Here is a 20,649-nt window from a genome sequence, read left to right as displayed (position 1 = left end):
TGAGTGACCCCCAAAACTCTACCAGGGAACTCCTACAGCTGATAAACACCTTCAGCAAAGTGGCCGGATACAAAATTAACTCAAAAAAATCAGTAGCACTCCTGTATACAAAAGACAAAAGGGATGAGAAAGAAATTAGAGAAACAACACCATTCACAATAGCCACAAATGACATAAAGTACCTTGGTGTAACCCTAACCAAGCAAGTCAAAGACTTGTATGAAAAAAATTTCAAGTCTCTGAAGAAAGAATTAGAGGAAGATATGAGAAAATGGAAAGATCTCCCATGCTCATGGCTTGGCAGGATTAACATAGTAAAAATGGCCATCTTACCAAAAGCAATCTACAGATTTAATGCAATTCCCATCAAATTGCCAACACAATTCTTTCCAGACCTGGAAAGAAAAATTCTCAACTTCATATGGAATAACAAGAAACCGAGAATTGCTAAAACAATCCTCTACAATAAAAGATCTTCTGGAGGTATCTCCATCCCTGATCTCAAGCTGTACATCCTTCCTTTTAACATCATAAGCATGTATTTTGAAATGGAAAAGATAAAGGCAAGTTACTCATGGAGAACATAAATTTTAGTCAACAAAGTAAAAAAAAAGTCATAATTTTTTTATAGTGACTGAAATTGTGTTGAAACATTGTTCAAGCTGCCAAATGATCTTCAACCAGTCCTACCATTTATTCAATGTAAAACCATAGTGATGCTACAGAGGTAAATATCAGAGAAGGTAAAAATCACGGCAAACAAACTTTTACCTGAACTGTGCTATATAAAATTAATGCCATGCAAAAATATTAAGTTGTTGAAAAATTTTCAAAAAACAGTGGAGGAGTCATAACAATAGGAAAAAAGAGAAAAATATCTTCAAAATAAACAACTAATGAACAACAAATCAGTAACCATTCAAGCACATTAGCTGTCCTGTGTTAGTGATAATTCCCAGAAAAGGGTGAAAAACTTTTCATTCTTTTTATTAAATCATTCAATTTATATCTTGGTCATACCCCTTCCTTCCTCTCCTCCCACTCCCAGGCTCCCTTCCACATCTACCCAGGGAGCCCCTTACATAGACACCACAGCTCATTTATTCACATGAGGATTATATTCATCTTCCTCCCCCGTGTTCTGGTAGGGTATCTCCATCAGTGGGAAGTGAGCACAAAGCAATCAACATAGTCCATGTCAGAGGTACCTCCTACTCCCCTAACTAGTGGGCTCACATGAAGCCTAAGAGTCCCATCAGGTATTTATAAGTAGAGGACCTAGGTCCAGACCATGTATTATCTTTGGTTGGTGCTTCAGATTCCATAGGACCCTCTGGTCCCTGGTTGATAGGCTCTGATAGTCTTCTTGTGTAGCTTTTGTCACCTCTAGATCCAGGTATCCTTCCCTGCTTTTTTCCAGTAGACTTCTTATGCTTCATCCAGTATTTGTCTGTGAGTCTCAGTATCTGTTTTGAGCGATTTTGGGGTAGAGCTTCCAAGAAAACAATTCTCATAGTCTCCTGTCTGCAAGCATACCAGAGTATCATTAATAGTGGTAGGAGATGACTTTCTTCCATGGGTTGGAACTTAGGGTTGGGTCAGGCATTGATTGGACATTCCCTCAATCTCTGCCTTATCTGTTCTATCTTTGTCCCTGCAGGTCATGTAGGTGGGGTAAGTTTTGGATTGAGTTTTTTTTTGGGGGGGGTGGGTTGGTGATTTCATCTGTCCATTAGGAGACTTGTCTAGATAAAGGGTGTCCTCTTCAGTCTACGTGGCTCCTGCTACTAGGAGTCTTAGAGTCCCACTCATATCCTTCCAGGCCTATTCTGATATTGGTCTGCAGCTTGTTGCAGAGATGTTCCACCCACCATTTTTCTTTTCTCTAGAAGCCTTCTGCCCTTCTGTCTCTACTCTCCCCAGATCTGATTGCCTCCCTTATTTCTTTCTGCATTGCCTTTTCTACCTTGTTCCCACTCTTCAATCACTACCGCTCTTTATTCTGTTTCCCCTTCTGAGTGAGATTTATGCATCTTCCCTTGAGTCATCCTTGTCACTTATCTTCTCGGTGTTTGTGCATTGTAGTATATCTTCCTATACTATGTGACTAAAATCTATTGGTAAGTGAGTACATATCATGTGTGTCTTTCTGGGTCTGTGCTATTTCACTCAGCATGATCCTTTTCAGTTCCAACCTTGGCGTGAAAATTTTCCTGATTTTAATGGCTGAATAGTATTTCATAGTGTAAATACATCATAATTTTTTTATCCATTCTTTGGTTGAGGGTCATCTATGTTATTCACAGTTTCTGCCTATTATGAATAATGCTGCTTTGAACATGGTAGATCAAATGTTCTTATTGTGTAGTGGAACGTCTTTCTATACTACAGATAAATAGTAATAAAAACTTCATGGTACTGGCATAGAAATAAATTGGTTGATCAATAGAATCAAGTCAAAGACCCAGAAATAAATCCACATACCTATGCACACCTGATTTTTGACAGGAGCCAAAATCATATAAGGCAAAAATATAGCATCTTTAACAAATAGTACTGGTCTAACTGGATGGCTGCATGTAGAAAAATGCAAATAGCTCCATATTTATCACTCTGCACAAAACTCAAGTACAAGTGGATCAAAGACCTCAATACAAAACCAGATACACTAAATCTGCTAGAAGAGAAAGCAGGTAAGAGCCTTGAACCCATTGGTACAGGAGAAAACTTACAGAACAGAACACCAACAGCTCAGGCTCTACAAGTAATAAATGGGATCTTTTGAGACTAAAAAGCTTCTCTAAAGCAAAGGACATTATCAGTAAAATGAAATGCTAGTCCACAGATTGGGAAAAGGTCTTCACCATCCCTTCATTTGACAAAGAGCTCATATCCAGAATATGTAAATAACTCAAGGAACTAAACACTGACAAACAAAATAATCCAATCAAAAAATGGTATACAGAGCTAAACAGAGAATTCTCAACAGAGGAATCAGGAATCGTGGAGAAACATTTCAAAGAAATACTCAACATCCTTAGTCATCAGAGAAATGCAAATTAAAAGAACTCTGTGATTCCATCTAACTCCTGTCAGAATGGCTACAATTAAAGCTCAAGTAACAACACATGTTGGTAAGGATGTGGAGAAAGGGGACCACTCCTCAATTGCTCGTGGGAGTTCAAACTTGTATAAACACTTTGGAAATCAATCTGGCACTTTCTCAGAAAACTGAGATTAGCCATTCTTCAAGACCCAGTGAACAATTTTCTTAAGCAAAATCAAGAATTTATATCATGAGAATAGTACTTGTGCCCAGATTTTTTGTCAACTCTTATTTTATTAATGCAAGAATTAATATTTCAAGGGTTGTCTTTTGTGAAAGTTTTGAAGAATTAATTCTATAATGTAAAATGTTTGATAACCTATAGGTCACATACAGTCTTATTATATGATTCATTTTCTATTTAATAGGCTTAATTTCTTTAGTGTGGAGTGTGTGTCTGTGTGTCTGTGTGTCTGTGGGTTTTCATGCCATGATGTGCTCATAGAAATGTAAAGACAACCTGTAGAATAGGTTTCCTCTTTTCATCATTTGTACCTGTGATTAAGCTATGTTTATCACACTTGGAGGCAATGGCAATTTTCCCAGTGATCCAACTAACTGACCAATTTCTGAATAATTATTTTCTGCCTATTAAAATATTTTCTCTTTTTTATTTTTTTGAGACTGTAATTCAATTAAAATTTTCTTCCATTTCCTTCTTCTAAACACTCCCATATATCCCTGCCTAATCTCTTTCAAATGTACGATTTTTCTTTCATAAAATTTTATTCTATGTATATATTCATATGCGTATGTTTATGTGTGTTTATCATAGCTTGAAAGGGAGTTGTAGCATGATAAACATGACTATGTGGAACATAGATATTTATACCTGGTTGATCAAAGGAAGGCAGACAAATTTTATACCACAAGATAGAACATTGCTTCTCAAGATGTTGTGGCAGTTCATACCAATATCACCCCACATGACCTTCAGTAGTAACATTACCCAAGGACATCAACGCAGCACTGGCTGTTGTATATCATGGACATCCAGATGAACCTCAGGCTTCAACATGGCCTAGGGTAGTAGGCAAGGAATAACGAAGTTGTGATCAGGAGCAGGATCGACCATAGAGGCCTTTATAGAGGTCCTGTTCAGAAAATGAGCCATTCTTCACCTGGGACATCTTGTCGCTTCTCATAACCAGGGTGATCTTCTGTCAGAGCAGCATATTCAGAGCTTGAGTCCACACAAGCTCCAGGCTCTTGCACATCACCCTGTTGGCTCCACTCAACATGTTTCCCATCTCCTGCAGCCTCCTTTCATACATGCCACAGTTGTTGCATCTCTACTTCTGCCTTTCTCTACCAGAACTCACTGCTGGGTTCCTCTATATTTTTTCCTACTTCTCCATCGCATATTCTTTCATCAGATTGGCATTGGAAACTGTAGTGTGTCTTTATTTTTCTTGAAGAGCTTTCTATCAAAATATTCACTGTAACAAGTCGTTGGTCTGGTTCAAGATTCCTGGTTTTTGAAGCACTGTAATTGGTGGACCACTGTAAAAGCTCATCGTAGATATCCTGCTGCCATCAAGAGTCCATTGTCATACTGATGTCGTGGCTAGGTAGTGTGTCTGGGGGACAGGTTCTCTGAGAGCTCCTGGCTGCCTCACACATCTCTGCTTCTCTTCCTTTGAGGTCTGCCATCCTGAGGATAGCTGTTCTCAACCCTTGTGCTTGTAGACTGTAGGCAGAACCACTACCTGTACTCTTAGTCTCTCAGAAGAACAAGCAGCATGGGCTGCAGCTGTAGCAATTCCATGCTGGGTGCTGGCCAGTGGGTCTAGGACAGACCTTATTCAGTAAAGACATATTTCTGCTGGAGCTCCAGGCCACTGCACAGAACCTTGTCTTTGGTGTAGGCAGCCCTATGGCCTATTTTCACAACTGCTGTGTCAAATAGCACCTGCCTCAGCCAAAGTAGCTCCATTCAGTGAGCTTATTGGAAGGCTTAGGACGAGCCCTATTCAGAATTGGCCTGACTCTGCAGGAACTCCAGTCATATCTCCCTGTTGCTGGTGCTAGCTGTCCCATGCCTCACTGGGCATGCATGACCTTTGCAACCGATTGACTGAGACAAGGTTAAGGTTATATAGATTTGCCATGTGCAGCTCTGTTCTGCCATCTTTATTTCTGATGTCATGAATCCACTTCTTTTTTTTTTTTCCTTAAGAAACAAAACATTGAGCTAGGCATGGTGGGGAATGCTTATAATCCCAGCACTCAGGAGGCAGAAGCAGGTGGATCTCTATGAGTTCAAGGCCAGGCTGATCTACAAAGCAAGTCTAGGACAACCAAGGCTACACAGAGAAAACCTATCTGAAGATATATATATATATATATATATATATATATATATATATATATATATAGAGAGAGAGAGAGAGAGAGAGAGAGAGAGAGAGATCATTTAATTGGGGCTGGCTTACAGTTTCAGAAATTTAGTCCGTAATCATCATGGCAGAAAACATGGCAGTATGCAGGCAGACTTGGTGGTGGAGGAGCCAAGAATTCTACATCTTGATACAAAAACAGCAGAGACTGTGTGACATTCTAGAGCTTGAGTGTTTAAGACCTCTAAGCTCTGCCTACACAGTAACATTCTTCTTCCAATGAGGCCGCACCTCCACCAACAAGGTCACATCTTCTAATAGTGCCACTCCCTATGGTCAAGCATTCAATCTAATGAATCTATGGGTCCATACCTATTCAAACAACCACACACAACCTGTATGTAGCTCTCTTCAGCAGACATCCCATGGCTCTGGAATCTCTAAATTCTTCAAGGAAATACAACCTTTACTTTCACAAAATCATACAATGCCTATCCTGGACTTCATACAAGGACATTGCTGCAAACACCTGACTTTCCACAACGTGTCTGCATCTTTCCATAAGACTTTCTTTTTTTTTATAGTTATTCTAAAACAATTATGGTCTCTTCAGACTTGTTTTATGCTACTCATTTTATGCATTGCCCTTATGAGCCTCCATGTGTTTCTCAATTCCATCATAGCTCCTCAACTTCCATTTTTCTTTTAGTGTCAGGGAACTATATTAAACTATAGTAAAAGGTAAAAAAAAATAAGGAAAATTGAGAACCACTGTGCTTGAAGAATTCAAGACAACAGTAAACAGAGATTAATGGAGCATCCTACCAAGAGCTGAAAAGATCCCGTGCTTAGAGAAGTAAAGACAGTGGAGATTTCAGCTCAAGATTTCAGAAAGCATCAGAGGATTTCCTGGAAATGGATTAAAAATATTCTTTGAGGAAAAAGAGCTTCCATCATCCTCTTTAAGCAGTACACAGACGTTTGCTTTCTCAGAAAGATTTTAGCAGCAGCCATGGCCACTTTCATGGAGCTCAATACCAAAGCCAATATGCTCATCATGGCTGAACTCCTTGAAGTATCTCCCCAGGCCAAGCCAAGGAAACTGGAAGGCAGCTGTTGATGATAGATATTGTCATATTGACTGTGCTTTGAGGGGAAATTGGTAAGGGAAGCCTTTCACAAGACCCTCATGAATATGAAGCTAGACTCTTTGGACCTATATCTTATTCTGGAAACAGAAACTTGATCTGGGAAAAGAGTTATTCCCCAAAGACAATCAAGGCAATATTCTCACCAGTAAAATAACAGTCTTGGATGCCTGGGAGGCCATGGAGGAACTGGTAGGCAAAGGGCTGATGAACTCTCAAGATGTCTCTAACTTTAACCACTTTCAGATTGCAAGGCTCCTAAAGAAGCTAGTACTGAAACATAAGGCAGTGACCCTCCAGGTGGATTGACACCCACACCTCACTCAGGAAAAAGTGATCCAGTACTCTAACTCTGAGAGCATCACTGTCATGGCCTACATGTCACGCCCCCTACACTCCACAGGTAGGCCTAGGGCCAAGCCAAAGGACCTTTCATTCCTAGATGACCCCAGATTAAAGAAATTGCTTCAAAGTACAAGAAAACCAATCTGTGACACCAGCATGTAGTCATGAGAATTTCAGGTCTTTTTTTTTTTTCCTTACTTTTATCCATTTTTTTTTAAATTTATTCATTGTATATCCTGATTGAAACCCCCTCCTTCCACTCAGCCAAGTCCCACCCTCCTTCTGTCTTTACCCCTAATCCCTTCCCCTAGTCCACTAAAAAGGGAAGTTTTCCTGCCCTGGAAGTCAAAGAACTGAAACTTCTCATCTAGATCTGAAGATGGAGATGAAATTTTTTATGATTTCACTTCCATTTGAGTGATGAGGAAATGGACACTATTGTCAGTTTCAACAGAAATTAGAGGGCCTTTCTGCTGTCTGAGACAGTAAACATTGAAAAATATCTCTACATTGGGGATCACCTAATGAGACTTTCTCTTTCCTGATGCATACCTCTCTCCTAGAGTCCTATTTAAGCCAATCCTACCTGACATCAGTCTGTATTTAATCCTCATGTTGAACCAGAGGCAGACTGTTGCAAGGAAATGTGACTCAAAGAAGCAAACGACATTTCTTGGACTAATTTGATCTGACCAAATGTTTGTCAAAAAACAGGAACTCTGGTAATATTTGAGAGTATAAAGATAAAATAATAAAAATCATAACATTGACAACGATAAAATATTTTTGTGTATTTTATCAAAGAGCACAGGTTTATTTTTCTAAGATCATGAAAACTTGAGTTAATGTACACAAAGTCATAGATCAATTTGTTTGGAAGAGAAAAATTCAAGGTAAAACAGCATTTGGACACAGTTCCTGCCCATCTTCATTATCAGAATCTATAGAAAAATACTAAGATACTCAACTACATATGGAAAAACAAAAAGTCAGAGTAAACAATCTTGCTAAAACAATACTGTACAATAACAGAACTTTTAGAGCTATTACATTCCTGCTTTCAAGCTCTATTACAGAGCTATAATTTAAAAAATTAAAAAAAATTAAAAAACAGGTTGATCACTGGAATCAATGTAAAAACTTGCAGACATATATCCACATACCTGATTTTGATAAAAAAGCCAAAGCCAAAAATACATACTAGAAAAAAAAACAGCATTGTCAACATGAGGAGCACTAATTCATTGCTAGTGGAAGTGAAAACTTGAATAGACACTATGAAAATCAGTTATTAGACATATTCTTCAGAAAAGTGGAAATAGATCTACTTAAAGACCAAGCTAGAACATATACCCAAAAGATTTCCCATCCTACTATAAGAACACTTGCTGGATGTCTGCACACAAAAGAATATATGTAGATCTGTATCTTTATCAAAGTCCAAGGAGATAAAGACCTCAATATAAAACCAGATACATTGAACCTGATAGAAGAGAAAGTAAAGAATTGGCACAGGAGGCAACTTCCTTTAGAGATCACCAACAGAACAGGCACTGAGATTATTGACAATAAATGGGACCTCATGAAACTAAAATGTTTCAGTAGAGAAAAGGAAATCATCAACAGAAAAAACCAACCAAACAAACAAACAAAACACAGTCTAGAAAATTGTGACTAAAAGATATAAGGAACCCAAGAATCTAGATATCAACAAACTAAACTAAATAACCCAGTTTAGAAAATAGAGTACAGATCAATAAAGAGAATCCTCAACAGAGAAATCAAATGGCTGAGAATCACTTGAAGAAAAGTTCAACATCCTTAGCCATCAAGAAACTTCAAATTAAAACTACTTTGATATCCCTTCTTACATATATCAGAGTGGTCCTGATCAATAACACAAGTAACAGCTCATCATGATGAGAATGTGGAACACAGAGAGCACTAATTCATTGCTAGTCGAAGTGCAAACCTGAATAGCTACTATGGAAATTAATCATTAGATCTATTCCTCAGAAAATTGAGAATAGATCTACCTCAAGACCCGGCTTGGGCATGTACCCAAAGTATTCTCCATCCTTCTACAAAAACACTTGTAGTTGAACACTTGCTCAACTATGTTCATAGTACCTTTATTCCTAATAGCCAGAAACAGAAAACAATCTACATGCACTCAACAGAATAGATAAAGAATATGTGGCACATTTATACAATGGAGCATTATTCTGCTTTTTAAAACAGTGACATCATAATTTTGCTGGCAAATGGATAGAACCAGAAAACTTATCGTGAATGAGGTTACCTAAACCCAGAAAGACAAGCATGTTATAAGGGGACATTAGCTGTAAGGATAAAAATGATACAATCCACAGAATGAGAGAAGCTAAGTAACAAAGGAAACTCAAAGGGGCCACATAGGTCTCCCTGAGAATGGGAAAGAGAATAGATTTCATAGGTGTAGTGGGACAGATGGATATGGGAGTAGGAAGAATCAGGCAGGAAAGTGGAGAGATTTGGAAGGAGCGAGTACTGAGAGACAGTGCTAGAATTTGGAGGGAGGATGTGGAAACCTAGTTCATTGAAAACTCCCTGGAACATACAAGGGTTAATAAATCTTGTATGTGAAGATTTCTAAAGTGCCTGAAAAGTCAATCTTCTGTAATCAGGCAAGGCTTCCAGTAGTGGGAATGGAACATCAACCTAGCAACCAATCTTTGGACCTATAATTTGTCCTGCTGCAAGATGTGCTGGAGAAATAATGGTACAAAACTTGTGGGAGTGACCAGCCTATGCCTGGTTCAAACTGAGGCCCACAAATGAATAGGGAGCCAGTACCTGACATTATCTAAAAAAACAAGAACCAGAGACATAAGATAGAGCCAAAAAGGACTGTCAAAAGTATGTAAGTAACTAAGTAAGTGAGCAAATAAATAAAAGTAAAATTAAAATGTCAATGAAATGATTCCTAATGGTATTTTGCTATACACATACTTTGGAGTCAAGCCTATTCATTATCAGAAGGTTGCATCCATCCACTGATGAGAGTGGAGGAAGAGACATGGCCAAACACTAGGTGGAGTTCAGGGAACCCTGCAGAAAAGCATGAGGAAGCATTGTAAGAGCCAGAGGGGTGGACAACAGCATAACAGCATGGTTAATGGAATCAACTAAGCAGGGCTTTTAGGAGTTCACAAGAGACTGCAGTAACAATTATAGACTATGTATGAGTCTAATTTAGGTTCTCTGCATATTGATTATGGTTATGTAGCTTGGTGCTCTTTTAGGACTCCTAACAGTGGGAAGGAGTGTATCTGACTCTTTTTTCTATTTGGAGGGTCCCTTTCCTCCTACTGAGTGGACTCTTCCAGTCTTGATAGGAGGGTTTGTTGCCAAGGCTTATTGTAACTTGCTATGTTGTGATAAACTGATGTCCCCAAATTACTTCTTTATTCAGAAAGTAAATGAAGGAAGAGTAAGTCAGGGGAGAGGAGAGGTGGGTGCTGCTGGGAGCACTGGACAGAGCAGAAACTGAGGTCAAGATATAATGTATGATTGAAGAAAAATTTTAAATAAATGATTAGAAGAATAAAAAGAGAGCAAGAGTGGAACAAATAATAAAACATTATATAATTTGTAAGATAAAGTATATGATAAATATAAAGAAAGTGATGGCACACAGTTAGTTTCAGCTGTCAACTTGCCAAAAACCTTGAATCTCCTGGGAAGAGAAAACTTGAATAGTTGCCTATATCAGATTGGCCTATGGCATGTCTATGGGGCATTTTCTTAATTGGTAAGTGATGTAAGAGGTCCAAACACATTCGAAGAAGTATCATCCCTAAGCTTTGGGAGTGGGCTTATGAGTAAGGTAGTTGAAGATACATTTAGGTTCAAGTCTTATTAGGCTTTTCTCTATGTTTTCATCATCTATTCTTGCCAGAGTTCTGACTGGAGTACCCTCAATAATGGGTTGTAACCTGAAAGATTAGTAAAAACCAAATTCTTCCTGTTACCTTTGGTCAGTGTTTTATCTCAGCAATAAATGGACAAACTAGAACAGAAATTGGTTCTAGGATATATGAATGTGTGTGTGGGCGGGGTAATGTTGTGATGGACTTTCGCATGTTGGTTAATTTTAGACAATTGTGGAAATGTTTGAAACCTAGGATGAAAATGCTAAGGACTTACTAAGAAGCTATTGTTGAAGCTTTGAAAATAAGAATGCTCAGAGAAATACAGGGTATTGAGGTCTGTTTGTTTCAGTATTTGGGTGATATTTTGAATTAATAATCTGTGGTTCTTTGTCAGATTAATCTCAAGAATCACCTGGGATTTTAACAAGACACCAGAACCACTTTTCTTCCCTGAGAAAATGGATGGATGAGCTGGGGTTGAAAAATCAATAATTATTAACAGACAACATTATCGAAGTAAAATCCTCTGGTAAATATTCTTGGTGGCTAGTTTTTATGTCAACTGACCACAAGCTATAATGATCTGAGAAAAGGGAAACTCAGTTGAAGAAATGCCACCAGAAGATGACGTAAGAAGATAAGCCTAGAGTGCATTTTCTTAATTAGCAATAAATAGAAGGAAGGTCCAGCCCACTGTGGGAGGGGATATTTTTAGGATTGATAGTCCTGGGTTTGACAAGAAAGCAGAATGAGAAAACCATGGATAGCCACCCAGTATGCAGTAATCCTCTGTGGTCTCAGAACCAGCTACCCTCTCAAGGGCTTTGTCTTGTTTGAGTTTACTATCATGATTTCCTTCTATGATGAGCAGTGATGTAGTGTTGTTCCCTGTTGGGCTGGGTCCTGGATTTTGGCAGACAGCCTGGAACAAAGAACAGGGATTCTGGACCGAAGACAGGGTTCTGTTTCTCTCAGGCACAGACAGAGCACTTTAGGGCAAGGCCAGAGTGTGCTAGGGTAGGATGTGGAAAAGGTTTTCCACAGTGTTACAGTTTAGCTCTTTTAGAATAAGATAACTAGTGGCAGTGGAAAAACTCCACTTTTCCAAAGCCTATGGTGATAACAAAGTGTTAAAGCTCTTAGTGAAGCTGCTGTGTTGGCCACTGAAGAGATGCAGGCAAAAGCCCATTTCTGGCCAGCTTGCAGCAGAGGCCCAGGCCTGGAAAGGCCCAGGCCTAGGAGGCTGGAGGATAGGCCCAGTGAGATTAGGCCCAATGGGGAGATCAATGATGAATCTCAGACAGTCATGGTAGAAATATGATGGTATTAAGCAGCACACAGACAGCCCACAGACAGTAAACTTATTTGAGTCAGTTTATATGAAATCAGGGATTTATTAACCTTGGGTAGCAGGAGGGATTTTGAAGGTGAATGTGTTTGATTTACCAGGGTCAGGGGATTAGGGATACTTGATTTACATATAGTGGTAAAGTACCTCATCCTCTATGCAGTAGCATAGTCTATCACAAGAAGGAGAACACATGAAATTTGCAGGTAAATGGTGGGACCTGGAAAGGATCATCCTGAGTGAGTTGACCCAGAAGCAAAAAGACACTCACGGTATATACTCACTCATATAAACATACAATATAGAATAAACCCACTAAAAGCTGTACATCTAAACAAACTAAGCAAAAGAGAGGACCCTAACTAAAATGTTCAATCCCCATCCTGAAAGGCAAAGAGGATGTACATCAGAAGAAAACGAAAATAGGAAACAACCTCGGAACCCGCTACAGAGGGCCTCTGAAAGCCAGAAGAAAACAGGAAACAACCTTGAAACCTGCCACAGAGGGCCTCTGAAAGCTTCTGCAGTATAGACTGTCAAAGCAGATGCTGAGCCTGATGGCCAACTGATGGGCAGAGTGAATGGAATTTTATGTAAGAAGTGGGAAATAGTAAGAGCTGGAGGGAACGGGAACTCCACAAGCAGAGCAACAGAACAAGATAATTTGAACACAGGGAACTTCCCAGAGACTCATACTCCAACCAAGGACTATTTGTGGAGATGACCTGGAACCCCTGCACAGGTGTAGCCCATGGCAGTTCAGTGTCCAAGTGGGTTCCATAGTAATGGGAAGAGGGACTGCCTCTGACATAATCTGATTGGCCTGCTCGTTGATCACTTACCCCTGAGGGGGGAGCAGCCTTACCAGGCCACAGTAGAGGACAATGCAGCCACTTTTGATGAGAACTGATAGACTAAGATCAGAAAGGAGAGGAGAACCTCCCCTATCAATGGACTTGGGGAGTGGCATGCATGCAGAAAGGGGAGGGAGGGTGGGATCATCAGGGGAGGAGGGAGGGGCTCATGGGGGGATACAAAATGAATAAAGTGTAATTAATAAAAAAAATAAAAGATTTAAAAAAAAAAGAGAACACAGAACGTAATTACGTTATGGGTGAGGGAAAAATCTACAAGTACAGTTGAAGGTCAGAGTTTAAGACTAAGATCTCCTTAGCAGTCTGGGTCATTTCTAGAAATTCCTAGACTCTTGCTGGTGTAGTTTTCTTATCACAAAAGGGTCTTGCCTATAATCTGCCTTGAGGGCTATGTGAAGCTCCTTACAAGACGTGGGATCACTGAGATTGGAGGTGGAGGGTGCTGTTTAGGTCTTCACTGAGAAAAAGGGGTCCACCAACATAGACTGGGCACAAATGAATGGCTGCCTCAAGAAGTCAGACTTCAACAAAATCCAGTAATTCCCCACAGTGTAGAAACACAAGCCAATTAAATTCTTTCCTTCTCAAGTTGTTTTTGCTTATGTTATCACAGCAATCACAACTAAATAATCAAGACAGTATTTACCCAGAATCAGCACATAAAGCGGTGCTGCGGGGGGACAACACAGACCTGGTGTCAAGGTGGTAGACCAGTTGGTAATGTAAGAGCTTCGCATGAAGTACTGGTTTTGAAGGTAGCTGCAAAATGCCAGGAGAAACCACTGGTGATAGTTGCTTGGTTGTAGAAGACTCTTTAGTACACTTTAGACATTTTCAAGAACAATAGCAGGGGTAGGGTGAAGATGTGATCACTGTGTTCTATGGAGGTAAGAGTTGGAGAAGTGTAAACCCAAACCTTTTGAAGTAAAGATGATCATAGATAAGCACCAGACATCAGACACTGACCTTTTTAAGATGTTGGCTTCTGTTTAGCTTTGATATGAACAAAACTATCTCTGGTTTTTCCCTCTTGGATTAACAGAGTATGTAAATTGTTTTCAAATTTACAGGAACCCACAGTTTAGAGACTTATAATTTTTCAAGGATTCCCTGTACTCTGCCCAAAGTTTGGCTATGAGTCTCATAAACTTTTAAACTATTGCAATTTTGTATAATTCCAATTTTGATCAGACTTTTAAAAGTTCGGCTGTGTTTTATAGTGATGTTAGTATGAGATCTTGCATATAAGAAAAAAAATCTATGTGTAGATTTTTCAGCGCATCTATTATTTAGGGTTCTTAAATGTTTCTACTTCCCTTTAAACACACTGACTAGAGGTAGGGTAGAAAAAAGGTTATTAGGAAAGGGGGCTGTTGATGTTCTTAGAGGTAGTTCTTTTGGGTGGGTCCACTCTTCATTGTCTGGATACCAGCAGTCCAGTACATAATCCAACACCAAACAAACACAGGAATCAAATGTAATTCAGCAGAAATAGTAAGAATCCAGCAGGATGGGTTAATTAAAGCTGAAAAACTCAGTCAGATTGCCACTAGAAGTTCTCTGCTCTGAAACATTTCTCTCTGGGAAGTTCAATGTAGGGCCAATGATGTGATGTGCACCTTACAAAGAGTAATGATACAAAAATGTTGTCTACCTGTCCATGGGCTTCCAGTCATCAAAGTGCAAGCAGGGCTGTTTATCCAGCTGGCAAATGTGCATGTGCATGAGACAAATTCCAGGAAAACATGATGTACTCTCTCACGTTTCAGATTTCAGCTAACCAAGATAATATACCCTCTCATGAGACTGAGGATATACTAAAAACATTTCACTGAAGGTATGCATGGCTTAAAATGATTGTGTATTTGTGTAGAAGTTGACAAGGGGTGGAATATAAAAGTGAGCATCACTTAGCTACTTGACACAACCCTAGAGTGAGCTAAAAAGAGACAGTGTCAATTGGTGTAATTTACTCCATCATAATATAACCATCCATGCTGTGACTACAAAGCATTTTCTTAAAAGAAAAGTGATTCAGTAAAGTGAATCCAACTGTATAAGAAAGGTAGTTGAACATGAGCATTGAAGTAAGGCAGTAAGCACTTATATAAGTTGATATTTCAAGCTTTTGGGTTGACTTCCTGCCTTAGTTTTCTTCAGTGATGGACTGAACAATGGAAGATTAAAGAAACTGATAATTCCTCAAAATATGTTTGATCATGGTCTTTATCACAGCAACAGAATCAAAACAACAGATAGAATGGAGAAGGTATCTTTAATTGATAAAGAAAGAGATTAATACCATTATTTAAAAGCTTAGTGTTATAAATGAGGAATATAGTAAAAGTTTTCAGAACATAAGACACTATGAACTGGTTTCCAAATTATGAAAATGCCAAACTCAAAAGAAGGTATTATAAACTAAAAATGGCATTACAAGTTTTTCCTTCTAAAAAACAACCACTTACAGGGTAGGTAGTTTTTTTCTTAGAATCAGTCTTGAAGTCACAAAGTGGATATGAAAATTGTAGTTCAGACTACATTTTTCGCACTCAGCAGAACTTGAGATTGTATTACATATTACTAGATACGGAAATATTAAATACACCCAAATTCTCTGTCATAATGCCCTTTACAGTAGCTCAGTAAAAACACAGGAGGCCAGGAAGTGGGTGGTGGGTTAGGATTACCTATAAGCAGACCTTATAGACACTACTGCATGATCCTGGGAAAGTGAAGTAAAAACACAAGAGATATCCTTTATATTAGAGATGCTTCAGACCGTGGGAGTTCTTGATCTTGCTTTATTCCAGTGGTTTTTTTGTTTTGTTTTGTTTTGTTTTTGACATGCTATCATTTCTTCCTTCTGAGATTGAAATAATTCCGTAACAATCTATGTTAGAATCACTCACTTTATTTTTAATTATTTTAGAAGGGTCACAGTTGTTGACAATGCTTTGAAGAAGACACTTTGTGCTCTGCTTTTGAACAGCATTAGCACTGGTAAAGACTACTGAGAAGTTCAGAAATGAAGTAAATGTACTCTGTGTTCTAAGATGAAAATGAGATTTTAGAGAGGACACCAGAAATGTTATTTGAAGCAATGCATTTGGGAGAGAATGTGATGTTAATTAACCTTTAGAGATTGTAGTGGTTAATCTTCACTGTCAATTTTATTGGATTTGGAATCTTCGTGGAAACACTTCTCTGAATATCCATGTAAGGGTATTTATTACCAGAAGGTTTAACTAAATAAGGAGATCAAACCCAAATGTGAGTGGTACTACTAATGGTTTGGGCTTTGAACAGAATAAAAATTTGAAAGGAGCCTAAATACCCCCATTCCTTTATCTGTTCTTCCCAAATGGCATGCTGTATCATTAGCTGCCTCATGCTGTTGCTGCCATGAGTGCCCAAATACAACGGATTAAACTTAAGACGGGGGAGCTAAAATAGAATCTTCCTCATTAAGTTTCTATTGCCAAATTCTTTTGTTTTGTTTCTTTATTTTTTGTTAAAGCAACAATAAGATAAACTAACCCAATGTACAAGACAAATAAATAGAATAAAACTCTGGCATTCATATAGACTTATAATCCAAATTTGAATCACAAGGGTTCAAACAACTGAAAGTTGGAAAAAAAAAGTGTTAAAACTGTTGACTCTATGGTAAATACATGTAAATAGTAAATTCGTTTTGAGATTCAGTCATCATTTTCTCCTAATTTAAAGAAATAACACAAATTATTTGTTAAATATAGTATGTAAAACAAACAAACAAAAAATAACTCCAGGAACAAAAAAATAAAAACAATTTTGATAGTGAATTTATAAAACCAATAGCTGTCCAACAAGGTGAGAGTGAGTAACAGATGAATGAAAACACCTAAACAAAAGTTTATGCTATTCCCTGTCAGATTCAGAAAACAGTGAGGAAAAGGGGCCTGAAATGATTAGTAACTGGGAGATAAACAGAAGGGCTGTGATCTACCATCTGCAGTCCTAAACTTCCAATGACAGTTTTACTGGGATTTTCAGAAAAATTGAGTTATCTGTATCATGTACAGATACATCAGGGGATGAAGGGGTTCCACCTCTCACTTCTGGATTGATAATGATAGTCTGAGCTTTCAACTCTGTATCCTCTGGGGACCCCATGATCCAATAAATAATCCCCATCTTGGGGTTGATCCCATAGATGACCCTGGTTTAACTAAATGGGTCATGAAAAAATATATGTATCATGAATCTAGGACAGAGATTGGTATGGTCATTGGCACGGTCAATGATGACAGGGAACTGGAATCACAACCAGCTGGAGTTACCTATACAAAGATGAAGATACACATATTTTTACTTGAGTTCTGTAGCATTACAGATGGCATGATTAAGAATCTTGGTCAGGTTTTTGTGTCAGAACTGGCTCTTTGTACTAGTCAGAGTCATTCAGGGAATCAGACCACAGAGTTATGACCACCTTCAATGTGTGTTCTAGTCAGCTTGACAGTGACAGAACCTGAGATGTAATAATATCAATGTGGACCATGAATTTATATTGCCTCTCACTGGCTAAAGTCATTGATCTGCCCAATTTTAGGGATTAAGCAATAACAATATTCATGCAGCCAAGAATTTAAAGAAGGATATATTTTAGATTTTTGCCTTTTAGATTCTGAAGCAAGGGAAATCCTTTCTGGAGCATGTCATTTTCTTTTTGAAATTGTACATTTTCCCAAGATGTTCACTATCTGCCAACGAGGAGTGTGTCTCTCTGTGTGAGTGTCTACATGTGTGTGTGTGTGTGTGTGTGTGTGTGTGTGTGTGATTTATGTGTGCAGCGTGTGTGTGTATCTGTGTGTACATCCTGTTTCTTTCTGGCATACTGCTGTCCTTTCATTAGAGTGCACTGTTTCTCTACCAACTTCAAGAGAAGCAGACACTTGATTTAAAAAGTAAAATAGAAAAAAGAAAGGTGCTACCCTGCGAGTTCTAAGGAATTTTGATCATTAATCAATCTTGCACCTTCACAAAATCTGGAGTGCTGGCCTGAGATACATGCTTTAAGATGCAGATGCTGTATTACTTGCAGCTCTATCCCATTTGGAAGAACATATGTACATTCCCTGTTTGAAATCTCTAGCAAAGTGCCAGGGTTAATTCATTGGTTTTTGTCCTTTCTTGTTCACTGTTTCTACAGTCTTGTGACTGTAATGAAAAAGGGACCTAAACAGGAGTCACTTTTATAAGTCCAGAAAGCACAGGAAAAATGTAAAGGATAATAGCAGTATATTCTTTCTTACTTGTACTCTTTTGGATAGCTTGAAATATAAAATAGATAAGTGCAGCAGAAATTGATTCTTGGAATTAAAGCACTGTTGTAAAACCAGCTCATACCCTATGACGTTAGTATTAAAATTGAACAATAGCGGGATAACACAGCCCACAGAGTCAACTACGTAAAGCTCATAGGGGCTCATAGAGAAGGAAACAGCAAGCATAGAGCTTGTAGGAGTCTGTGGCTAGGCACACTGTATATATATTGTGGTGGCTTAGCTTAGTGATTTTGTGGGACTCACTTGTAAACTTGTAAGTGTGAGAGGGGGTGTCTCTGACTCAACTGCTCTTGGGATACTTTTCCTTCTACTGTGTTGCCTTATCCAGCCCTGATCTGAGAGTTTGTGACTAGTCTTATTGTAACTAGTTATGTTGTGTTTGGTTGATATCCCAGGGAAGCCTGTTCTTTTCTGAAGGGAAATGGAGGAAGAGTTGATCTGGGTGTAGGAGAGATATTGGGGTGGCTAGGAGGAGTGGGAAAATAGGAAACTGAGGTCAAGTTGTATTATTGTATGAGAGAAGAATGTTTTTTTTTAATTGGACAATAGACAAAGACTTGAGAATTTAAAAGAATTTTTAATAGCAAAATTATTATTAGAGGTCAGAGAGAATGATGAATCATGTAATATGGGGAATTGTTAAAAAGAAGTCACTTGCAACACAACAATTAGGAAATAAAAAGAAATTAAAAGCAGAATGTGCTCAAAGATAATCAAACAGTAGATCTCAACACACATTCTCCTCTGTGGTTTGCCCCTGCCACTTTTATATGAAGATAGAGATTGCATTTCTCAAACTTCTTGAATTTGAGAAGGATTTTGGCCTCTTTGACCAATTAAATGTGGCCATTATGATGCAGTTCTTAATAGAAGTGCTGTGTGCTCAATAACTTTATTTTTCTTCCTCTTGAGTCTCTAGTCTTTGGCATGTTTTCTTTTAGCACACAGTTTCTGTAACTAGAGAACCAAGTCCCATAAAAAAGCTTTGTCTGGAATTACTACAGAGCAGCCTTATATAATTGTCAATGACAATTGCCAACTGTTCTCAACATTTCATTTTGCACATCCAAAGTGGTTGAGTATCCATGGCACTGTGCATTCAGTCAGAATATGTGTAACTACATGATAGACCAAAGAATTAACAATAGCTTTGCTAACTCACCCCCAAGAAAAATAAGTTATAACATGTAAACTGAAAAAAAAAAATAGCTCGGTGAAGTAAAGTGCATTTCTTACAAACATGAGGATCTGTGTTTGATCTCTGGTGATCAAAGCCATGTATACAAGTGAACATTTGCAACCCCAGTACTGAGTAGCTAGAGACAGGTGGATCTCAGAGTCTACCTAACCCATTCCAGTAGATAAATGCCAGGTACGTGTGAAAAACAGTGGAGATGTGCACAGGAACATAGGTACCTGCATAACAGCAAACTCACACACATACCCATGAATACAAATACATACCTACTCTCTCTTCTCTCTTTCTTATTCTCCCTCTCAGGCCCACACAGTATGTACATGCACACAAACTCAAAACAAATAAAAAATTAAAACCACCAAATTATAAAAATGGAACTGTTACACTGTCGATGACAAGGCTTCAAAAGATACAGCATCAAACTACAGAAGATTGTTGAAACAGCAAAGACACAAAATCCAGCGGAAGATTTCCAGTTCATTATGAATTTCCTCTTGATATACATTTATCCTTTCTGTTTCTGCCTTTCCTGAGTTAGAATGGCTTTCTTTTTTGACTTAAAATAGATTCTTCAGTCGTATATTACACCCTAAGCACAGTTCCCCTCCCGTCACACCTCCTAGATTCCTCCCACCTCCCTTCTCTTGCAGATCCATTCTCCTTCCATTTCTTCTTCAGAAAAAAAAGAAAGCCTCCAACAGACAACAGCCAAACACAACAAGACAAGGGAAAAACCTTCGTATTGAAGCTGGATAAGGCAAACCAATACGAGGGAAGAATATCTACAGTAGGCAAAAGAGTCAGATATCTACACATCCTGACTCTTCAGAGTTCCTCAAAACACCAAGCTAACAGCAACAACATACAAGTAAAGGATCTGATGCAGACCAATGCAGTCCCGTACTTGCAGTTCCAGACTCAGTCAGCCAATGAGAGCTCTGCTTAGTTGATTCAGTGAACTCTGTTCTCTTGTTGTCTTCCATCCCCTCTGACTCCTTCCGTCCTACCTCCCCTTCTTCTGGAGTGATCCCCAATATCTAAGT

The 20,649-nt window shown here is 38.6% G+C and overlaps 1 pseudogene; it reads left to right on the top strand.

The window, feature by feature from the left end:
- Positions 1–6,457: 6,457 nt before the first annotated feature.
- LOC129678925 (aldose reductase-related protein 2-like) lies at positions 6,458–7,087 on the top strand (annotated as a pseudogene).
- Positions 7,088–20,649: the final 13,562 nt, after the last annotated feature.

Source organism: Psammomys obesus, unplaced genomic scaffold (genome assembly GCF_907164565.1).
Source record: "Psammomys obesus unplaced genomic scaffold, mPsaObe1.curated_primary_1811, whole genome shotgun sequence".
Lineage (NCBI taxonomy): Eukaryota > Metazoa > Chordata > Mammalia > Rodentia > Muridae > Psammomys > Psammomys obesus.
This window is presented reverse-complemented; position numbering and strand designations above follow the sequence as displayed.